Source organism: Triturus cristatus, chromosome 4_2, assembly GCF_964204655.1.
Source record: "Triturus cristatus chromosome 4_2, aTriCri1.1, whole genome shotgun sequence".
Lineage (NCBI taxonomy): Eukaryota > Metazoa > Chordata > Amphibia > Caudata > Salamandridae > Triturus > Triturus cristatus.
Genome location: NC_140586.1, coordinates 739,897,413 through 739,920,167, shown reverse-complemented (window position 1 = coordinate 739,920,167; position 22,755 = coordinate 739,897,413).

The following is a 22,755-nucleotide window of genomic DNA, read 5'->3' as shown; positions in this document are numbered from 1 at the left end:
ATTTTCCTTCTGACCACTACCTGCTCAATTAGGGGTCAAGTACAAAGTACAATCGGTCCTGTTGACTTTGTACAGTTTATTCTGCAGGTTGTGCCTGCTGAGTTGCTGTCAGTGAGAGCAAGCCTGCCCTGGGTGCTGTGACACGCAGCCTGCCATGCAGTGAGGAATTCTGGGGCACACAACCTTCCAGTAAGTAGTGGCAGCACCAATCTGCTGGGGCTGCATTGTAGGTGGTGGTCCTATTTGTGGGGATCTTGCACTTGTCTTCCTCAGTCCATTTGCAAAAACCCTCAATCCAAACAAACTGGTGTCAACCCCAGTCACATTAGTGGCCCTCCCTCAGGTTGGCAAGTGATATTATGCGGCTCCACATGTGATCTATCCCAACTCAGATGCTACATAGCTGCCACCCTTGTGTGCTGACATTGTTTCCTTTCTTTCCATGTCTTCAGACATGGATCTCAAGCTCTCTCCCTCAAATTCTGTCAGGGCTGACAGACAACATTTCCTAAAGTTTTCTAATCTGTAAGGGACAGGTCTGTCCCCCACCTACAACAACAGGGTCCAAACTTTGACATTCATTTGGGACAATCCATACAGTGACTGACACATGGTCTGTCTCTGGTGTTTGGGCTTCTCCTATGACCCAGTGTCATGTAATGAATGTGCTCATGAATCCGAAGGCATCAAGGACTGAAAGGCCAATGTCGCAGAGCATCGTTGAAAAGTGTGAAAGACCCGGTCCTACACTAAGTTGAGGGTGCGGCTGCACTTCGTTTCTGAGACCGATCTTATGAAACAAATGCTCTTCTTCCAGGTCGAAGTCCAAAAAGAAGAGTAGGATGACTAAGCACGGACCCCCTTCCCTTATCCCGCGACTCCCACCACAATGAGTTTCACTGGCCTCAGGATTACCTCCAAGTCGCTACCTATCTACGACTTCAGAACACATCCCAGCCCTGATCTATATTCAACCGAAGTTCCCGGGTCCATCGGTGACACCACTGCAGATCCAGGCTTTTAAAGAGGCCATGCTGCACTTTTTTGGTGCTCACTCTGATCCCTCTGGAGCGCCTTTGGTCCCCACAGATCCTAGGAACACTCCAATCGGTCTATCGCCACTGGATCAAACCCAGACTGTCCCTCTCAACCCCGCTGCTGGGTCAGCCTGGACTCTAGGGCCGAGGCCTACTCCGATGCCCAATATTGTGCCAGCACTAATGCCGGAGTCCTGAGCATCAATGCCACTGATGTAGGAGGAGGAGCTGATACTCCTTTTGGATTCTGAAGCTAATCTGCTGCAACATCCAGTGAAGTTGCAACCCACTCGTCCCCTAGCATTTTCTGATTCAGAGATGCTACCTTTACATTACAGGCTGTCAGACCTTGATGAGGACAGTGATGACAATGTATCAACATTCTTATGATGAGGGCTACTTTCTGCACCTACAGGAGGCCAGTGGTGTTGATACCTCTCCTGACACTGGCCTCGATTCTCCTCCAGCTGAAGAGTCTGTCCTCTTCCCCATAACATTAGCAAAGTCGACCTGCAACTGCCTACTACTGCAGTTAAGACAAACTTCCTAACAGAGGTCCTGCAGCCAGGTGCTAAAAGAGACCTGCCGCAGGGTATCTGGGCAAAGACAACACTACCTCCATCTGGTATTGCAGTAAACTGGGTGTAGTGGGGTCATGGTGTCTGTGCCAGGAAGTCTTCCGCCTTTGGAGCTGGCTAAATGGTCAAGGCATCTCCCTGGTAGTGCAGCACCTGGTAGGATCTTTAAACACCAGGGTGGATTAACTCAGTCGACATTGCCTAGCGAATCACAAATGGCATCTATAGTCGGAGGGGCAAAGGGCATCTTCTGGCAATGGGGAGAACCCTGGCTCAATCATTTCGCCAGCATAGAGAACGTCCAGTGTCCAAGATTTTGCATGTTGGAGTTCCCAAGGTGTTTTTCACTTGGAGACATTTTTCGGTTCAGTGTGAGCTTGGTACTTCTGTATGCCTTACCGCCTCTACCTCTCCTGCCCACATTTCTGAAGATCAGGTATGACTGGGCACAAGTCAGCCTAGTGGCTCAGGACTAAGCAGGGAGAGGGTGGTGTCCTGAACTTCTGGCCATGAGCATCTGTCCTCCAATATGACTGCCCTTTTGGGAGCACATTCTGGTTCAACAGCAGGATCTTGCACCTGGGCCTACACAACATACACCTTCAAATTTGTAGACTGAGTGGCAATAGTTCATGGCCTTTGACCTCCCTTCCAAGGTAGTGAGTGTCATTTTGGCAGACAGATATTCCTCTACAAAGACCATTTATGTGGGACACTGAGAGAAGTTTAATGTTCTTTCTGACATATCTAACCTTTGCAAGCCCAGTTTGTGCACATACTATTCTTTTGTTTAGCTCAGCAAAGCCTTGCAGTGGCAACAGTTAAAGGGTATTTGTCAGCCTTTCTACGGTTACCTGATCAGCCGGTTTTATTAAATCACCTATTGTGATGCGCTTTCTAAAAGAGCTGACAAATGTTCTACCCAACACCATTTTTGATGCGCAGTGGGACCTTAGTCTAGTCCTTATGTTCCTGATGTGCACTCCATTTGGGCCAAAGCACATTTGTTTGCCCAGTTTTCTCACTTTAAAAATGGTGTTCCTCATAGTGGTTACAACAACTAATCGCCTGAGTTACCTGCAAGTACAATCTGTCCAGCAACTGTATCCCACATTCTTTCCCATCAAGTTAGTGCTTCTGTCCAAAGTCTTGTTCCTCCCGAAAGCTGTCATGCCTTTCCACATATGGAAATCTATTATCCTGCTATCTATCTTTGCTCTCCCTCATCCATCAAAGGAAAAGGAGATGCTTCATCACTCAGATCAAAAGAGAGCTCCAAGCCTGTATATCGATTGCGCCAAGAAGCAATGGGTGGACGATCAGCGGTTTGTGAGGTTCTCCGGGGCAAAAACGAACAAAGCTATGCAAAAATGAACAGTTTCTAGATGGATTGTCCTCTGCATCAAAACGTGCTAGACTGGCCAAGAAACAGCTTCTGGAAGGCCTACGAACGCATCTGCTGCTACCATGGCACTGATGTGTGGACTGCTAGCCTTGGACATCTGTCAGGCCAAAACGTAGGTGTCAGTTCACACGTTCACGAGGCATTACTGTCTGGATTAGAAAAAAGAGAGCTACCCTGGTAAGACCAAAAGGGACCGAGTTATATCACACTAGTAAAAATAAAAACTCCCTTCCATGTCGTAATATAATTCCAACAAAGATATCTTAATTAGTTTGCACTGACTGAACCAAAAGAATACAGTTGATTTATTAATAAACGTCATCACACAACATAATTAAAATCATATGTTCTCATTACTTTATTATACATATTACAGGCCCAATTTTTAGTCTTGGGTCACAATCCATTAAGAAAACAAATATAAACACATTAATATCACCTTTTTGTACACACTGGTCTGCAAATGATTTAACGAAACCTTTTATCACTTTCATAAACCACGGTGTATATATACAATTAACAGTTATTGTAAAAAGTGCATAATAGACATTTCTATTGAACTTCATGCATAGACTCATGTGGTATGTTTGCAAGCTCTATTGCTATAATTTCAGAAGTTGTTAGCACAACCACTTTAAGTTTCTATATAATTCTATATGTGATATATTATACTCCAGTGTGTCACGTACATTCTGATAAATTAAAAACAATACATATTTTGTTCTTATGTCGACGCGTTTCGGTGTGTCTTGTAATTTCTTAAACACCTTCTTCAGGACTCAGGTTAAAAACAAGATTTTTCTTTAAAACCAGACCACAATATCCTTAATTTGTCTTCACCGGGGAGTTTCAATGGAAACGATGGATTTGAATTTAATGTTCCATCATGGCTCCTTTGGTATTTCTGATTTACCGGGATGGTTTCACAAATTCAGCATGATATTGTTTCCCTGTGCTTCTGGTGGGATGACTGTCGGTATTACCTTTCTTATCCCAATTTACTAGATATTCCTTTTACTTTAACAATCACTGTCTGTATTAAATCGCATACTTTTTATTGGGGAGTCATCTCAGTATTTTTTATGAATCCCGTTTTACAGGTTCAACCGCCTTTAATCAATTCGGTCGGTTCAGTACTCCTTTTAACTTGGATCAACGTTCTGTTACATTGGGTTCTGAATGCTAACAACTTCTGAAATTATAGCAATAGAGTTTGCAAACATACCACATGAGTCTCTATGCATGAAGTTCAATAAAAATGTGTATAATAAAGTAATGAGAACATATGATTTTAATAACGTTGTGTGATGACGTTTATTGATAAATCAACTGTATTCTTTTGGTTTAGTGCAAACTAATTAAGTTATCTTTGTTGGAATTATATAACGACATGGAAGGGAGTTTTTATTTTTACTATTACTGTCTGGATTGCCAGGCGAGCACTTTGCCCATTCTTTCCTGTAGGATTTCCTTGTCTGAGTCATTCCTCAGGCCCACCACCTGGGGAGGCGCTATTTTAGTTTCTGTTCACAATAAAGGGAATCTGCGCTTCGAAGAATGTGAATAACTTTAAAAGAAAATATTATATTGTAACAGCTGTGTGGGGAGCATCGGGAAGGGGAGTAAAAAGAATAGTGTGCGTGCTGTGGTCAGCGTGGGTTGGAGGACACCTAAGGCAGGGAGAAACAGCAAGGAAATGCATGCAGTGTGCAATCTAACAAAAAGAGTCCCTTTGTGTATCTAGGGAAAGGGTACCACTCATCAAATCGGAACAATGTCAAACCGAAATGCTCCTGGATGGGATAAGCACAAGAATAGTGAGCAAATCAGTTAAATCATGAGTAAAGGTCTGACCTAAATCCATATATTATGTATTGGAGGCAACCGGTCTTGCCAACAGACAGCTTTGTAACATGCACATAAAAATGTGACCAGAGCAAAATAAATACCAGTTTAAGTACCTATCCAGGTTTCATCAGATCTTTTTTTAAATGTCAATTTATTGATGCAGTGTCTAAGCATATTACAGAGATGATTTTTTTCTTGTTTTCCCCAATTCTCTCATATGCATTTGCAAGTGCTTAGCAATAACCTGCTTGTTTGTTTGGATGATGGAGATTGATCTTTGACGTTATTACAGTGTTGTAAAAACAACGATCGGTTACCCGTATTAGCAACTTCTTGGTAAAGACCTGCAGCCAGATGTACTCCAGGGCATGTGAATCATATGGGTTACTTAGCACTGATTTACGGAATCTGACCGGTGCACAGACTTCACTGGAACACATTGACAGGTCTGGTAAGAAGAAAAGAGAATGAATTGTCCGGCATTTTACCCAAGCATGCAGGCCAAAAGCTGAAATAAACAGTTTTGACTTCACTCTGGATTAATGTGCACCACTCCAATTTATGGAGCACATGGATCTGCTTACGGTATGGTATATATCAAATGTAGGAAGGGGTGGGAGCACACTGCTGACCTGCCAGCACAGTTCACCCCTTAGCATTATGGTAAATGCAATTTGTAGTGCACGCTTACTTGGTATTTTGCTGGAGTGTTCCACCAAAGTTGGTGCAGGTTAGTGCTGTACATCTCTAGACACACGTGTTTCTGGATTTTATCCGTCATCAGTACAGATCAAAGCATGTATTAAGAACTGCATTTACCATAATGCTAAGGGGCGAACTGTGCTGGGAGGTGAAGCAGTGTGCTCCCACCCCTTCCTGTTTTGAAAAGGCTTTCTTGAGCCATTGAGCTGACGAGCTTGTGGAGATGCACCTGTGTGCCTGTGAGAGGTACCTGTAAGGATTGTGGCAGCCTGCTCAGCAACTCCATATAAAATACGTTTTTAGGTCTCGCTGAGTCAGCGCGTATGCGCTGCTCGGAGAGAGACTTTAGTAGGTGAGTTGTCAAAGTGCTGCTGGCTGGTGACAAGCTTGCGTTCACGCGCGAACTGTCAGCGCCGTCTGTCTTTCCTCTTGCTTGCTCCCTGTCTCCGCCTCTCCCCCCGCCTTCGCCCAAAGTGTGCTCCATGCCCACAAATGTGCTGCAGGAAACACGGTGCTCGCAAGGTGCGCGTTCTAGAAATCAGCTCAACTGCACTCTACTGCAGAATGCTGCTAAAAACAAGCTTTCTAAAAATAGGGTTGCGCTTTAAAATGTCCCCATGTCTAATGTGCCTGTAAAAACGAGCAAAGTGAGCTTTGTGCCAATAATTTCGAGTCCTGAATTATACGAACAATTCACGCATACAGAACAAATTGTGAGCCCTTTAATGCCAACATTCTGTCAGCATCAGAACGGGAAATGTTACACGAAAATAAACACATTTCTCTTGCTGTCTGTCAGGACTTGCATCTTTCAGATACAAATGCACTATAATTTTCTGTGCAATCATTCATTACATTCACATAATCTTTCCACCAGAAGTAAAATAACTGAAATCCATTGCATAAATTTGCTTCTAGACACAATATATTTTTGCACGTGCTCCATGCCGGAAGCAGCAATCCTAAAATATACCAATATGAGAGCATTTGCACTTCTGCCAAAGGTGTAGTGTAGTCCTTGTGTATTTACATCTTGTTAGTAATGGAAAGATACAACAGACCAGAAGCCAGGCAGATTAAACTAATTCCCAATAGTTTCCTGTATTGCAGAAAAAGAAACTCGTGCACATTTCTCATGTACTTTTTAAGGTCTGTGCTAGCAGCTACAAAGTGATGTCATATACGTTCCTCATTTGTTAATTAGCGTTCTCATGGGGGGCGGGTCTCCCACGTGCAGGACTTGTTGGTTGAGTCTTTTCCGGCAGCACCCTTTTCCAAGATGGCCTCCTATGTAACACGCGCCTGGTTTAACACTGGTCTGGAACGAATGCTGCATTCTCCTGGACCAATCGGCGAGCATGGCTGTAGAGCTGCACGTTTTGGGATCTTATAGATTCGAGCCCACAAGCAAGAGACTTGTTTCCCTTCTTCTTTAACCCACCTTCTTTAAACCATGTCCACCCTTTTTCCCTTCCCTGTGGATTGCTTCCCCATCTTTCACTTTCTCTTTTTTTCCATCTTTCTGTTTCCAGCCCCCCACCCCCCCCCCCTTATCTTTCATCTCTTCTTTTTTTTTCTCCGCCTTCCTCAGTTGTTATCTTCCTTGCAATCTTTTTTTCCTTGGTCTGTATTTCTTCCTTTGCTGTTATTCCCAATGTTCCACTCTCTGCAGCGGTACCTTCCTGAGTCAGTTTTCTATATTCACACCATGGTTGGCGAAGGGTTCAGCATACATTGAGAAATAAAACTCAGTCCTTCCTCAGTGTCACTTACCAACATCCAAAAACGCTTGGTTATAGAATAGATGATGCAAATTATATCAAAGCTACACAAAAGCACAGATCATCTGAAAAAGAGCCATCCGAACCCCAGACTGTCAGATCTGCAAAGTTGCAGGTTCCTTTCCATATTGTGGCTTCATCCTGGGACAAACGCTTTGTTAGGCAGGAGTCACATGAGACAAGTGCTTCACACCCTTCCCTCACACCGCCTCCCTCACACCACCTCCCCTGGGATAGGGCCGCTGTTGTCGGGTAGCAGCATCAAACATACAAGGCTCAAGGTGTCCTAATTGTGGAGATAGAGGGAATACAGTGCAGTGTTCACAGGCTCCAACTGCCTTTTGTTTCTGAGCCTGAAATATGCTGCTTACAGAGGGAAACCAGCATTGGCATATCCAATAGGTCTCGCCTTTGGGACCTTATGAGTATTCAATTATGCAGCACAATTTGCTTGGTGCAACATCAACTGTTGCATGGCTAAACACTTATAATGTCCCAAAGGCGAGACCTTTTGGCTATGCCAATGCTTGTTATCTCTACTGATGACGGATGAAATCCAGAAACACATGTCTAGAGATGCACAGCACTAACCTGCACCAACTTTGGTGGAACACTCCAGTAAAATCTCAAGTAAGCATGTATTAATAACTGTATTTATCATAATGCTAAGGGGCGAACTGTGCTGGGAGTTGAAGCAGTGTGCTCCCAACCCTTCCTGTATATCAAACCTAGCGCTGCTCATATACTTTCTCCTCTGTCAAATATTCAAATGGCCATCTTTTGCACACCACAATTCTGGTAGTAGGCTCACAGTCTATGCTCCTTGTCTGTATCCTATCTCACCTTCCTGTGTGCCTCTTGGACAGGCCTAGTGGCTTCAAAGTTCTGAAAATATCTCCATACTGAAATCTGCTAAATCTGTATTTTGCTGTCCCTATTCCTAAAACTTTAAGACCTTGCTCTCCAGCCCCTGGTAATCAAGAGATTTATGGTCAATCCGGAAATTAACCGTGTGTATTGATCCACTGCTTTTGCATGTTATGGACAGGATCATCTCTCATTACTCTTGTTATCAGTTCTACCTTGTCTACAATGTTTCTACCTGTGAAGGCTGCTCACTAACACTGGGTTACCAAGAGCACTCTAACCCCACGTCACCTCATCCAAGTAACAGTCATAACATATGGAGGTTATCCTGCCGTGGGGCAAGAGTCTAGCAAGCCTAAAAATGACAAAAAGTTAACTTAACCAATAGCAGCCCACATATACCCATAAATTCCTTCCCTGACCACTTCAGTTCCTGTTTTCTCTGTCCCCTTTGATGAGGGTCTGGTAAGTGTTCTAATGGGTTTTTTTTTCTCCTAGTTACAGGTTGGTTTTCTATTGCAGCTGCCTCTGGATTGCGGGGGTTGGTGGCAGGCAGCCCTTGACTATTTGATTCTTTGCTGCTGTGAGCAGACTGGGGCTGCTTCAACCTGTGGGCATTAGGCACGGGCCCCTTGGCATGGTTCCCCAGCTACATCATGGGACGAGCAGACATCTCTGTTACAGGAACTTGGGAGGTTGAATGTTTACCTTGAGTCTTCTGGTTCCTGGGGGGACGTGGTAAATAAATCAAATCAGAATGCAAATATGAGCGAGTTTGAAATGTTCATCCTCTCAAGTATTTTATTGTTTTGGATTTGCTTAAATAATGCCACACTCGGGGTCTTGAGTGTTCGTGCTCCCAGGTGAGATCATGATTCCGCTCTAACTCTTCAGAGCATTGTGCTTCCACGAGAAAGCGCAAAAGAAGAGAGACATTCCCTGCAATCAGATCATCTGCTAGAACCGCAGAGAGGTTTCTGATGTGGGCCCTTCTGTAGCCCTTGGTTGGGTGCTTCCTTCTCTCCCACCTGGAATAAATACCTCTGCAGAGGAATTGAAGCTTGTGAATCTCCTAAGGAAGCTTCATGCTCCTACGATTCAGGTTGTCGCCATTGCTGGCTTTTGCATGGGGTCCTGCTCCCTCTGTGGTGCCTGGCGCGCCTGCAGTTTCTATGCCTGTTGCGTCTCCTTTTGGAGTATCTGGACCTCTTATCCTGAATATCTCTGATTGGGGGAAGATCTTGAATTCTCTATTAAACATGTGAGAGGTGAAGTGTTCACAGAAGTTATGCAACCCTAACGTTGCTGGGCATTGTTCGGGCAGGACTACCTTTTCTAGACATAACTGAGGCCCTGAGCTTATTGGCCTAAAATGACTTTTTAGACTACATATAGTTATGAACAGGCTTACAAAAGGGACCAGCTCTAAGCCTCATCTCCATAGGAAAACAGTGGAATATTTTTGACTGAAATTATATGTGCAAAATCCTACCATAACATTTAGGAATGCTTCAAGTGCTGGCCTACGCACAGCGCCTGGGGTACTCTTTATCTTTCGTCCATGAAAGACTTGTCACAGCAGATCCCTGGAAAGATGTTTTCATTCACACAAGCTAAAGTTGTACATCATACGTACCATCAAAAGTGGTTTCTCCCTTCACCAGTTTTATAAAAAATGTTTTTGTTCTACTCAAGCTTGCGTTAAAACTAATACTGTAGCACTTATCTACCACCCTGGGGTCACCATAGAGCCCGATCTGGCGTACTCCCAACACAACTCCCCCCACCCTCCCCACCCCCAACATGACCCACACAACCCAAGGGGGTAACTCCCTCCGGGTCATGTCCTGGAATGTAAACGGCCTGCTTGATCGCATAAAATGCACGGCAGTCCTGAGGTATGCCCAACGACACTCCCCCCTATGTCCTCCTGCTCCAGGAGACCCACCTCATGGGATCCCATTGTGCCTTTCTTGCACGCTACGGCTTCGATAGTTTGACACTCAGGCTTCAGCAGGGGCTCCCGAGGTGTAGCCATTTTACTTAATACCTTCCCACTTGTCCTCTCTCACGTTACCGAAGATCCACAGGGGCGATTTGTGGCTCTCGGGGACGCTTGATGGTATGTGCTTAATCTCTTATCTATATATATCCCCCCGCAACGCTTGTGTCAACACTGCATCATCTCACGGACACTATCTCCACACTACCCGATGGTCAGATGATCTTGGGAGGTGACTTGAACATGTTTATGCAACCCATTCTCGACACTACTGGTACTCCCTCCCCTACCAGGTTGATCCATGCCAAGAAATTGTCTGACTGGGCAACCGCCTTGGGCCTCTGCGACATATGGAGGGTCTGGAACCCTCGAGCCCCTCAATAGACACACGCACTTCGGCGGCGTACCATTCCCATGCATGGACATGATTTTTATGCCAGCCCCGGACTGTCAACGTGTGACCACCATCTCCATCCTCCCTCGGGGAATCTTGGACCACTCAGCAATACTCCTGCACCTAGGCTGCGCCCCTGTGGGCTATGCCCTATGTGGCGTTTGAACGCCTGGTTCCTCCAGAAAAGGGAGTTCCTCAAGGCCGTAGGGGAGGATCTTTAACAATATTTCCTCGCAAATCTGGGTTCGGTGGCTTCGCCAGGCTTCCTCTGGGAGGCTGGAAAGGCTACCATCCGGGGAGTGGCTAGGAGTCAACTTTGGGTGCAGCAGCAGACCCGGAACGGTCGCCTCGCCCGCCTCGAAGCACAAGCGCTCCAACTGGAGACTGACCTGGTCAGATCCCCGAACGGGGCCTATGAAAGGCAACTAGCGGCTGTGCGCGAAGAGATTAAACAGACTTCGCTGGAATCAGCCGAACAGTTGTGGCGCTCATGTGTATGGCTGGGGAGACAAAATGGGAGACTTCTCCACAGACTGGCCTCATACCCCTTGGCCTCTCAGATAATATCCGAGAATTCTCAGGAACCATCTGTCGCACTACACCTGAGATTGCGCAGGCTTTGGCACGATATTATTCTGACTTATACTCTGCGCACGAGATAGAAGATACTCTCACAGATTACCATAGCCCTCTGCAAATCCGCACCCCCCTGCTTATCATAGTCAGAAGCCGCTAGTCTGGACCGTCTCTTCTCCCCAGAGGAGATAGGTGCAGCAATCTCCCAGCTGGCGTCTCAAAAGACTCCAGGTCCTGATGTATTCCCCCAGGAATACTATGCCTCATATCGTGAGCAGTTGGTCCCCCATCTTTTGGCTTTATTCCAACATGTGGCGGAAGTCGGGGCTTTTCCCCCAGAGACAGATACGGCCACCATTGTGGTCATCCCTAAAACCCAGCCGCTTTCAACATCTTGTGCAGATTATCGACCGATCTCCCTGATCAATACCGAAATCAAAGTCTGTGCCATGATTTTGACTCCACGCCTGCGCCCGCTCCTTCCCAAGCTGATCCACCCAGATCAGTGCGGATTCATGCCAGCTCGAGCCACCAGACATTGCCTTTGGCTCCTCCATTTTGTGCTTGCTAACCGCAAGGCACTCACCCCCTACCTAGCGCTTCTCGTAGACTTCGAGAAGGCCTTTGATTCGGTGGACTGGCATTACCTTGACGAGGTACTTATAACGATGGGCATGGGCCAACAGTTTCGAAACGTCATTCGAGTCCTCTACTCTAACCAGAGGGTTGATTAACAGAACTCTCGCCGAGATCTTCCCAATCCGAAGAGGCACGAGGCAGGGCTGCCCTGTCTCCAAGCTCCTGTTCGCCCTGGCGATGGAGCCCATGGCGTGCCTCACAGCACAGATGACTTGATAAGAGGCTGGGCCTGGGAAAGCCACCACGTGGATAAAATCGCTCTGTATGCAGATGACGTCTCGCTTTTCCTCGCCGACCCAGCCCGCTCTGGGCCCAGATGTCTTCAAGCCCTTCAATGCTTTGAGAAAGTCTCTGGCCTGTGTCTGAACCCGGCCAAATCGACTTTCATGCCTCTCCATCCTTCATGGGAATGTTTCGACTGGCAAACTAATATACCTATCAAACGGCAGTCGTTTAAGTATCTGGGCATATGGATTGCTCTACTCCCTGAATTAGAATGGGTATTGAATGTCACCCCACTTATCAAAAGGACCAGGAGGGACCTCACTCGCTGGCAAACCTTATCACTCAACTCACTCTGTAGGGTAGCCCTATTTAAAATGATGGTCCTCCCTCGATTCTTATACGTTATTCAAAATACTCCCTTCCACTATCCCCGAAGCTGGTTCCGGGAGATCGACACAATGACCGTGCGCTTCTTGTGGGGAACGGGAAGACCATGAATGTCTCCTGACCGCTGTCTCATCCCGTCCTTCGACGGAGGCAATGGCATGACGGACCTGTAACTATACTATCTGGCCACAAGGTTGCTTGTCATCCATGATTGATTCACGGGGGGGGATGGTCCGATCCGGCCTACCAAACTGAACTCCGAGACATGGACTTCCCTCTCATCCAAGCTCACTTGTACGGTTCCCCCATCCCCTAGACGCTCCCAATGGTAACTCGCATGGTTTTCCTGGCCTGGCGCTCTGCCTTGTGTCATACACGATGGGAAGCCAAATTGACTCAACAAACTCCGCTCTGGAAGGGCACGTGGCTCAGCAAAGTAGCGGTGCTGTAGGGGTTTACATGGTGGGACCACATTGGAAATCTCCCAACTGGGCGACATATGGACAGGAGACCATATACGGACCTTTCAGGACTTACAGGGTTGCTTCTCCTTACATGCCTCACAATTATACAGATATTTACAGATTCAGCACGCCCTATGTACGCATATCTTGACGGGTACCACGCTCACTGAATTCAGCCTACCAGAAGCACAAATCATGATGGGGCACCTCGGGAAGGGAGGCATATCACGCGTATATCGCACCCTCACGAACAACAGCCCCCATCTTTGAACCCGCTTTGAGTTCGTTGGGAGGGTTGGCTGGGTCAACTCGAAGACTGGTGGGATGCCCCTATGGCCCCTAAAACAATCACTGCCTCAGCCAGACTCTATCTCGTCCAGATCTACTACCTCCATACTGCATATCCTACCCCAGAGCCACTGCATAGAGCAGGGCTGCGCGCCTCGCCTGAATGCATACGATGCAGACAACACCCAGCGGACTTCTACCATATGGTCTGGTCCTTCCCCTATCTTGCAAAATATTAGGGCAAAATAGAATCCGAACTCGCACACAATTTGGGCTGGCATGTACCCCACGATACTATTCGTCTTCTCCTGGATGTTATGGATGGTCCAGATGGGTCCCGCGCAGACAAACTTTTCTTGGGGACAGCCATCATGGTGGCTAAATTAGATATTGCCATGGCCTGGACGCAACCTATACCCACCCCCCCCCCCCCGCCCCCCACGATTGCTAAATGGCGCAGAGGGGTGGACTGGTGCGCCGCTCAGGAGAAACCCTTATTTGAGGCCAGGGGCTGCCCAACCAAATACCAAAGGGTGTGGGGTAGGTGGACAGACCAAATGGGTTAAAGGGTCAGGAGGAGGGACTCTTGTTTTCATCACATTACCACCCCTTCTTGCCATGTAAAATGCTTGATCACTGTGCTCACTGGATTAATTTGCAACTGATGCTTTATAATGTCATGTGTGCAGACCTACATACTGTCCTGTAAGTGCTAATTTTTCTTTGTTTCTCCAAAATCAATAAAGTTGATTAAAAAAAACTAATACTGTAATGTTTAGTGGTAGACTAATAGGCCGGGCAATTTAAAATTGCACAGTTTGTTAAAGTGGACTGCTCCAAGCCCTAATTGAATGAAAGGGATCTGATTAATAGAAGTGGTCCACTTCTCCAAAAAGTGATCTGATTAATAGAAGTGATCCAGTTCTCCAAGTGCAAAGTTACATAACCAAGACATTGAGGGTTTTGTGGGAAGGGAAGAGAGGAGCCACGGACACGCCTCGATTCTAGCTTCCGCCTTACAGCAGTTCCAGCAGCTCCGGCATCCAACACCTATTTTCTGCCTGCTCTCTGGCCCGTTCCCAGCTCCTTGCACTCAGCCTGGAATAGACATCCAGGCCCCTCACACCCCTCCCTATGATCATTGTTGAAGGGTGCCCATCTCTGACCACAATCCTTGTGGGGGGGGGGGGGGGGGGCACCTGATTGGTAATCTACGAGAAAAATAGCTGTTCGAGGCATATGAGCTGCAGATTATACACTGTGCATAGATCGCCATCTGGTGTTGGGCCCGGATGTTTGCAGTTTGATTTTCCTCTTGGAAAGTCTTTGGGAGTCACGAGGTCGGTGACTCCTCCTCTGGTTAGTATTGCGCATGGGCTTCGGCTCCATCCTCAGATTGTTTTTTTCCGCCATCGGGCTCGGATGTAAAACGCGCTCCGGTTCCGAACTTCCTAGTTCACCGATCGACGCACAAATCCTCGCTCATTGAGCTTCTTCAAAGACATAAATCATCTTATTCATCTTCTCTTCGGCACTTCTTCGATTCCGGTGGTCGACGGCGGCCTTCGGGCCTATTCCGGCTCCGGTCTCGGCTGATGGAAAGAACTCCCTTCAAGAAGTGCCCTCGATGTGGGTCCAAGTTTCCCCACACCAATCTCCATGAGGTGTGCAACCTCTGCCTCTCCCCAGAACACGAGGCCCGAGACTGTCCCGCCTGCAAGTCCTTTCGCTTGAAAAAGACCATTCGAGATCGACGGGCTAGACGCAACATGGCGCACTCCTCGACCTCCGCTCCAGTCGACATCTTCGGAGACGACGTTGAAGCTCCGGGACAACAGGACATCTAACAAGAGGACGACTACCTCGTCAGCGCTTCCGAGGCCGACGACTCAGATGTGGAGGACATCACCCCGGCGCAGCGGGTCGTGAGTACAATTCCCCCTCCCACGCCGATATCGAAAAAGGCTTCGGTCACACCTTCGCCTCCGGGCCTAGGCAAGACCAAGGACACTGCTTCTCACACCCCACCTTCGGGCCCGGTGAAGAAGCCTTATAAGCCTTCCGGCAGCTCGGGCTCGAGCCAGCCGGCCACCGGTGCCGACAAACACCCTTCGGCACCGAAGAAAAAATCGGCCTCCACCTCCACACCGAACCCGGCACCGAACTCTTCCGTGCCAAAACCGGCTCCACCGGTGCCGACCAAACAAGTCCCTCGGCACCGACACTCCCGTGCCGAAACCCTCTTCGGCACCGACCAAAAAACCCTCACCAAGGATCCAAAGACTGGACACTTGACATTGTCAAAAAAGAGACACTTGGACAAGCCGGCTCCACCTCCACCTCCAAAGAGAAAGGACATTGCTACCTCTCCTTTCAGGGTGCCTTCCCCACCTCCTCTCCACCTCCACCCCTTCCACCTCCTTGTTCCCCCCACCTTGTCTCCTGTCCCAGACGATTTGGGGGACCCTTACTATGATCCAGCAGATGTGCCACAAGACCCCACCCCTACTGGATCTCCAGGCCCATGGGATGATTATAACAATCCGGACATCCCAGATGTCCCACAAGATGACCTTTATCCATCTAGGCCATCCCCTCCTGAAGATTCCTTGGGTTTTCACCACTTGTTACAACGGGCGGCACACTACCACGGGGTGGAGTTACATACCGACCCAGTGGAGGAGGACTTCCTCCTAGACACCTTTGACGATACACATAGGTCCACTGCCATTCTACCTATGTTAAAGGGCGTAATTAAACATGCCCCTGAGGTTTTTAAAGACCCAGTCAGGGCCAGGGTCCTAAACCCGCGGATAGAAAAATACAAAGCCGCCCCTACAGACCCTTCTTACATTAAGGGCCCTGCACCATTAGATTCCCTAGTGGTATCTACAGCCAGGAAGCGCTCCAATTCTCAGGCGTCAGGCGAGGCGCCCCCACCTGACAGAGTCCAAGCTCCTAGACGCGTCAGGGAAGCGCACTGCGTCACAAGCGGCCAATATATGGCGTATTGCCAATACGCAAGCACTGTTGGCCCGATACGACAGGGCACACTATGATGAGCTAGAGACCATCATGCACCATCTCCCTGAAAAGTACAAGGCTAGGGCTAATGAACTTATTAAAGAGGGAAAAACAATAACCAATACCTTGATACGATGTGCCCTAGATGCAGCAGATGCAGCCTCCAGGGCCATAAACACTAGTGTCCTTCTCCGTCGCTATGCCTGGCTCAGGGTTTCAGGGTTTAAACCAGAGGTTCAAGCCTCTATACTAAATCACCCATTCGACCAAGATCATCTATTTGGTCCTAAAGTAGATGAAGCCCTGGAAAAAATGAAAAAAGATACAGACACGGCGAAATCTATGGGAGCCCTACAAACAAAGACTCCCAGGCGCTCCTTTCGCTGTTCTTCCTTTCGGGGCACGGGCAGCGGCTACTCCTCGGACAGTGCATCCACGTCATATAAATCCCCTCCTCAGTCTACCTTCACGAAGGGTTATCAAAGAGGCGGATACAGAGGCAATAATAAGGGCAGAGTCAAAACAAATACCGCCCGCTCTGCCACACCTCCTGCCCAATGACTTTCCCCCGCTCCCTCCAGACCATTCCACTCCGGTCGGGGGCAGACTACGACATTTCCTTCACGTCTGGGAGACGATCACCTCAGACAGATGGGTGACACAAATTATTCAGTCAGGGTATTGCCTAGAATTAACATCTACACCCCCCAACATTCCACCCAGGCACCGCCCTATGTCGCGAGAACATACTGCGCTACTAACACAAGAGGTGAGCTCTCTCCTGCAAAAAGGAGCAATAGAGCAGGTCCCCATAAATCAACAAAATTTAGGGGTCTACTCCCTGTACTTTCTAATTCCAGAGACAGACGAGACCCTACGACCTATCTTGGATCTCAGACCTCTAAACACTTACATTCATTCGGACCATTTTCACATGGTAACCCTCCAACAGGTTCTTCCACTTCTCTCCCAGAACGACTTTCTCACCACTCTGGACTTAAAAGACGCGTACTTTCACATCCCAGTACACCAATCTCACAGAAAGTACCTCAGGTTTGTGGTAGACGGGACAACACTACCAGTTCAAGGTGCTCCCGTTCGGGGTAACAACAGCACCAAGGGTGTTCACCAAGTGCCTGGCAGTAGTGGCTGCACACCTCAGAAGACAGCACATTCACGTCTTCCCCTATCTGGACGATTGGCTGATAAAAGCCACGTCCTACCAACAATGTGTGCAACATACCGCCGCTACAGTCCAACTACTTCACCAGCTAGCCTTCACGGTGAACCATCAAAAATCCCACCTGGTACCATCACACACAAAACAATATCTCGGTGCCACCATAGACACCTCAAAGGCCATAGCCTATCCCAACCCTGCCAGGATTGCAAAAATACAGGCACTGCGGCAAAAATTCCTATCACCATACTCTCTCCCAGCAAGAGTGTTTATGCGGCTCATAGGGATGATGGCCTCTTGCATTTTTATAGTGCCCCATGCAAGACTCCAAATGCGCCCACTCCAAGAGTGCTTGGCGCGCCAGTGGAACCAGGCCCAGGGACAACTGACAGATCTGGTGTTGGTAGACGGTCGCACCCATCGCTCTCTGCAGTGGTGGAACACCACAAACCTTTCCAGAGGTCGACCGTTCCTGGTCCCGGTCCCACAAATAATCCTAACGGCAGATGCATCGCTCTCTGGCTGGGGAGCTCATCTGTTACATCTCACTGCACAGGGCATATGGACGCCGCAACAGAAGTTACTCCACATAAACCATCTGGAGTTACTGGCGATCTTCTTAGCCCTGAAATCCTTCCAGACGCAGATTTCAGGCAAGGCAGTCCTCATTCGCACAGACAACATGACTGCCATGTACTACATTCAAAAACAGGGGGGCACACACTCTCCACAGCTCTCTCAGTTAGCACAGAGCATATGGAGATGGGCGATTCCACAAAAGATTTTTCTACTAGCCCAACACGTCCCAGGGGTACTAAACACCGTGGCAGATCTGCTGAGCAGACAGACACAGCAAACCCACGAGTGGGAACTTCACCCACAAGTTCTTCACCCGTTCTTTCAGAAGTGGGGGCATCCACACATAGACCTATTCGCCACCCACGAAAACAAAAAATGCCCAAGCTTTGCCGCCAGATATCCACACCCATTGTCCGAAGGCAATGCGATATGGATGAACTGGTCAAACAAATTTGCATACGGTTTTCCACCTCTCCCACTAATTCCATTAGTGGTGCGAAAGCTACAGCAGCATTCCCTAACTCTGATACTAGTAGCTCCAACATGGGCCAAACAACCGTGGTACACCACACTGCTGGAACTCTCGGTAGTACCACACCAAAAGCTACACCTCTCACCATGCCTCCTAACCCAGAACCATGGAGAGATCAGGCACCCGGACCCAGCTCAACTCAACCTTGCGATCTGGCTCCTGAGGTCCTAGAATTCGGATACCTTAACCTTCCCCCTGATTGCATGAACAGTATCAGGGAAGCTAGACGCCCTACTACCAGGGCGTGCTATGCAGCAAAGTGGAAAAGATTTGTTGTTTACTGCCACAACAACACAATCAATCCCTTAAATGTATCCATACAACACATTATATGTTATTACTCCATTTACAAAGGTGTAACCTAGCATATACCTCCATTCGGTTACACCTTGCTGCAATTGCTGCCTATTTACAAAACAGGCAGCACCTCTCACTTTTCAAAGTGCCTGCCATCAGAGCCTTTATGGAAGGCCTCAAAAGAGTAATTCCACCCAGAGTGCCACCCTCACACCTGTTTGGAACTTGAATATAGTCCTCACACGGTTAATGGGACCCCCTTTCGAACCATTACATGAGTGCGAGCTGCAATTCCTCACATGGAAAACAGCTTTTCTAGTGGCCATCACTTCCCTCAGAAGAGTTAGTGAAATACAAGCACTCACTGTACAGGAACCTTTTCTTCAGATGCATCACAACAAGGTTGTACTCCGCACCAATCCCAAATTTCTACCCAAAGTCATTTCTCCATTCCATCTAAACCAGTCGGTAGAATTACCAGTCTTTTTCTCGCAACCCCAAACAGTTGCGGAAAGAGCCTTACACACACTGGATGTTAAAATGTTAAAAGGGCTTTACTTTACTACATCCAGAGAACACAGCCTTTCAGGAAAATCAAACAGCTATTTGTTTCCTTCTCCCCACCACACAAAGGCCACCCTATTTCTAAATCAGGGATAGCTAGGTGGATTGTAAAATGCATACAGATTTGCTACCACAAAGCAAAACGAACGCTATTGGTTCCCCCTAAAGCCCACTCTACAAGGAAGATAGGGGCTTCTATGGCTTTCCTAGGGAACATACCACTAGATGACATCTGCAAAGCAGCGACATGGTCAACACCACACACCTTCACAAAACATTATTGTGTAGATGTGCAAACCAAGCAACAAGCTAGTGTGGGCCAAGCTGTACTAAAAACACTCTTTCAGACAACTGCAACGGATGCCGGTGGTCGCCGCTAGGGTTGGGTACTGCTATATAATCTATGCACAGTGTATAATCTGCAGCTCATATGCCTCGAACGGAATATGCTACTTACCAGTATGCATCTGTTCTTGTCATGTAGAGCTGCAGATCTATACACGCCCACTTGCCTCCCCGGCTACCTCTATCCGTTCCAGTCTTATCTTATTTAGATACAATACACATGGGTTTCTTTACTGTTACCACTACGCTCCATCTTTCCCTGCTGGCGAAAAACAATCTGAGGATGGAGCCAAAGCCCATGCGCAATACTAACCAGAGGAGGAGTCACCGACCTCGTGACTCCCAAAGACTTTCCAAGAGGAAAAACAAACTGCAAACATCCGGGCCCAACACCAGATGGCGATCTATGCACAGTGTATAGATCTGCAGCTCTACATGCCAAGAACAGATGCATACTGGTAAGTAGCATATTCCTTTTTACTTCAGGTGGCCTCAGCGCAAGTGGTTGCGCAGGAGGCTGTGGGATAAACCTCTGGGGTCCACACCCTGTCATCTTGATGGAGCAGCCATCGGGTAGATTCTGCAGCAGAGCTAGTGAGCTGAAGTACCATCACTGCATCATCTATCCATAACAGCATATCTATCACAGGCTTGTGGAGTAGGTAAGCACCTGAGGTGAATGGGTGTGCTTGGGCCCCTGAGTGTTTTGGTTCTTTTGAGTGTTCTGCTGCGGCTCCCCTGCAGTCCTCTTTCCCCACACACTCTGCGCTCTCACCAGGCCCAAGAGGCTCGTATTCAACTCATAGGGCCAGTGGTGTGCAACAGTCATTCTGAGAGCAATTGTTGAGTAGGGTGGACAAGATGAGCCCACCTCCCCGAGAAGGCAGCTCCAGTGCAGCGGGCCCGTACCTTTCAGCTGTGCAGCAACATTTTAAATAGCCAGTGCAGAGCAATCAGCCACAAGTAGTATTCTAAACTGCCGATCACCTGACTTAAACATAGCCTGACATATAGCACACATGCCCCCAAAGAGTTGACACGTAACCCGACTCGTTAAATTATCCAGAGTCTCTATAATTATTCCCCGTTGATATAAGGGGGCCTCTCAAACATCATTACAATTCTTTGACAATGTAAATGAGGCTGATCAAGTAATTTAATCAAATGGAATGGGTAACCAGGTGAACTGGTACATTTCGGACCTTAAGTCTGAAACACGTCCACAATGAATCAGCCCCATTTCCACCACTAACAAAAACAAGCATCGGCATAGCCAATAGGTCTCGCCTTTGGGACCTTATAAGTGTTTAACCATACTGCATATTACCATGGGTGCTGTTACGGATTGAAGACCTATACAATGACTACACACTGGGTCATGCAGTCTGAATAAGAAATACAGGCTTGTCTCAGAAAACAGATTTAAATCTTGGTTCGTGCAGAGGAGAATAGTGACTTGTGTCTTTTTAGAGGTATGAGGACAGGAAGATGGACTCCGAGAAGGAGGGAGTTCCAGAGTTTAGGCGCTAGATAGCTATGGGGCTACTGCCAATGTGTGCTTTCTTAACTCTTGGGATGCTGAACAGCATGGCACCAGTAGATCTGAGGTTCCTAAGTGGAAGGTTTGATAACGGAATGCAAGTTCTGTGGACCCTTATTCTCAAAGACCTTGTGTTTTAGCGACCTTGTTACAACAGACACCTGTGTATGTCTTTGCACTATAGAAGGAGCGATCTGATTTGCTGCTTTATGATCAGTAGAGGTTTTTTTTTTTCTCATCCATTCAAGTCTCAATTTGTCTGACAAGGGATATCACCATAGGACGTATTAGGAGCCGCTATTTTTTTAACACGTGGCATAAGGAACATAATAAGGGAAGCTTTTTTAAGTGTGCAGCATAGAACCAAATAGGTTTGATGTTACGAAGGACATCTTTATAAGTAGCGTTTCATGACATTTGTATAGTTTTATGAACCATCAACAAATACAACGTAATCTTTGAACACGGATGAACTCTTTCAACATCCAAGGTTTGATTTCCAGAGGTTTCCGGGTTGGATCAGTTTCACTTCTCACGGATTTACACAGGTTTCTTCCTGGTGCTCGGAAAGTGAGGAGAGTGGCAAGAGGAGGAGAAGAAAACCGAGAGGACAGACTAGGAATCGGAAGATGGAAAGAAGGGAAGGAGGGAGAAATACTGCTTGAGAGAAATAGAAGAGGGGAGAAGCTGGAAACGGAGATTCAATCATTAGCTTATGGATGCAGTCTCCTTGTCCTCTTTCTCAAGCCTGCCCTCCCTAGTCCCTCTCTTTGGGTGTGGGTTGTACCACGTGACTGAAAGACAGTTGGGTGCGCTGTGGCGCACCCATGGGCTACCTAGACAGGTGCTGGCGTGTCTATGGGCCTGGGTTGAGGGGTGCTCTGCCGGGGCCCTGCGGAAGGGATACTGTGGAGAGGCCTTGCGTTGCGGAGCTCTGCGCAGGTCGCCCCGTGGCTCCGTAAGAGTCCCGCGCTGCTTCCGGCCTCGAAGCCTGCTCAGCCGAGGGCAGCAGACAGGAACCAGAGACAGGCCGCCCTGTGTTTGTGGCACTGAGTAGGGCACTACCTCAGCGCCCACGCGCAGGGAGCCTGGTCGCCATGAATAATATTACCAACCCCCTCCTCCCACTCACGGAATGGACAGTGCCACCCTCACAGTGCATGCAAGAGGCACAGCGGGCTGCTTTTGGGAGACAGAAAGGGGGCGCCTTACTTGTAAACTCAGCATGAAGAGCTGCGGAGGTGGGACGTACGGCCATGGACTTCTGCACACCCACAGAATATATTTAGGCTGCATGCTTTTTCCACCCACCCAGAGGGTGAAGTACATAAGAGTATGGGGACTCCGCTCCGGGGAGCAGTGCTGAATGAAGGACTGCATCAACAGTTCCGAAACGCTTGTTTAAAAAAAACAACAACAAAAAACCAATCCCGTGAGTGGTGCGCGTGCGCTGCAAGGAATTTTAGGAATGCAGCTGGCACACTGCGGGCCGCTGCTCGCT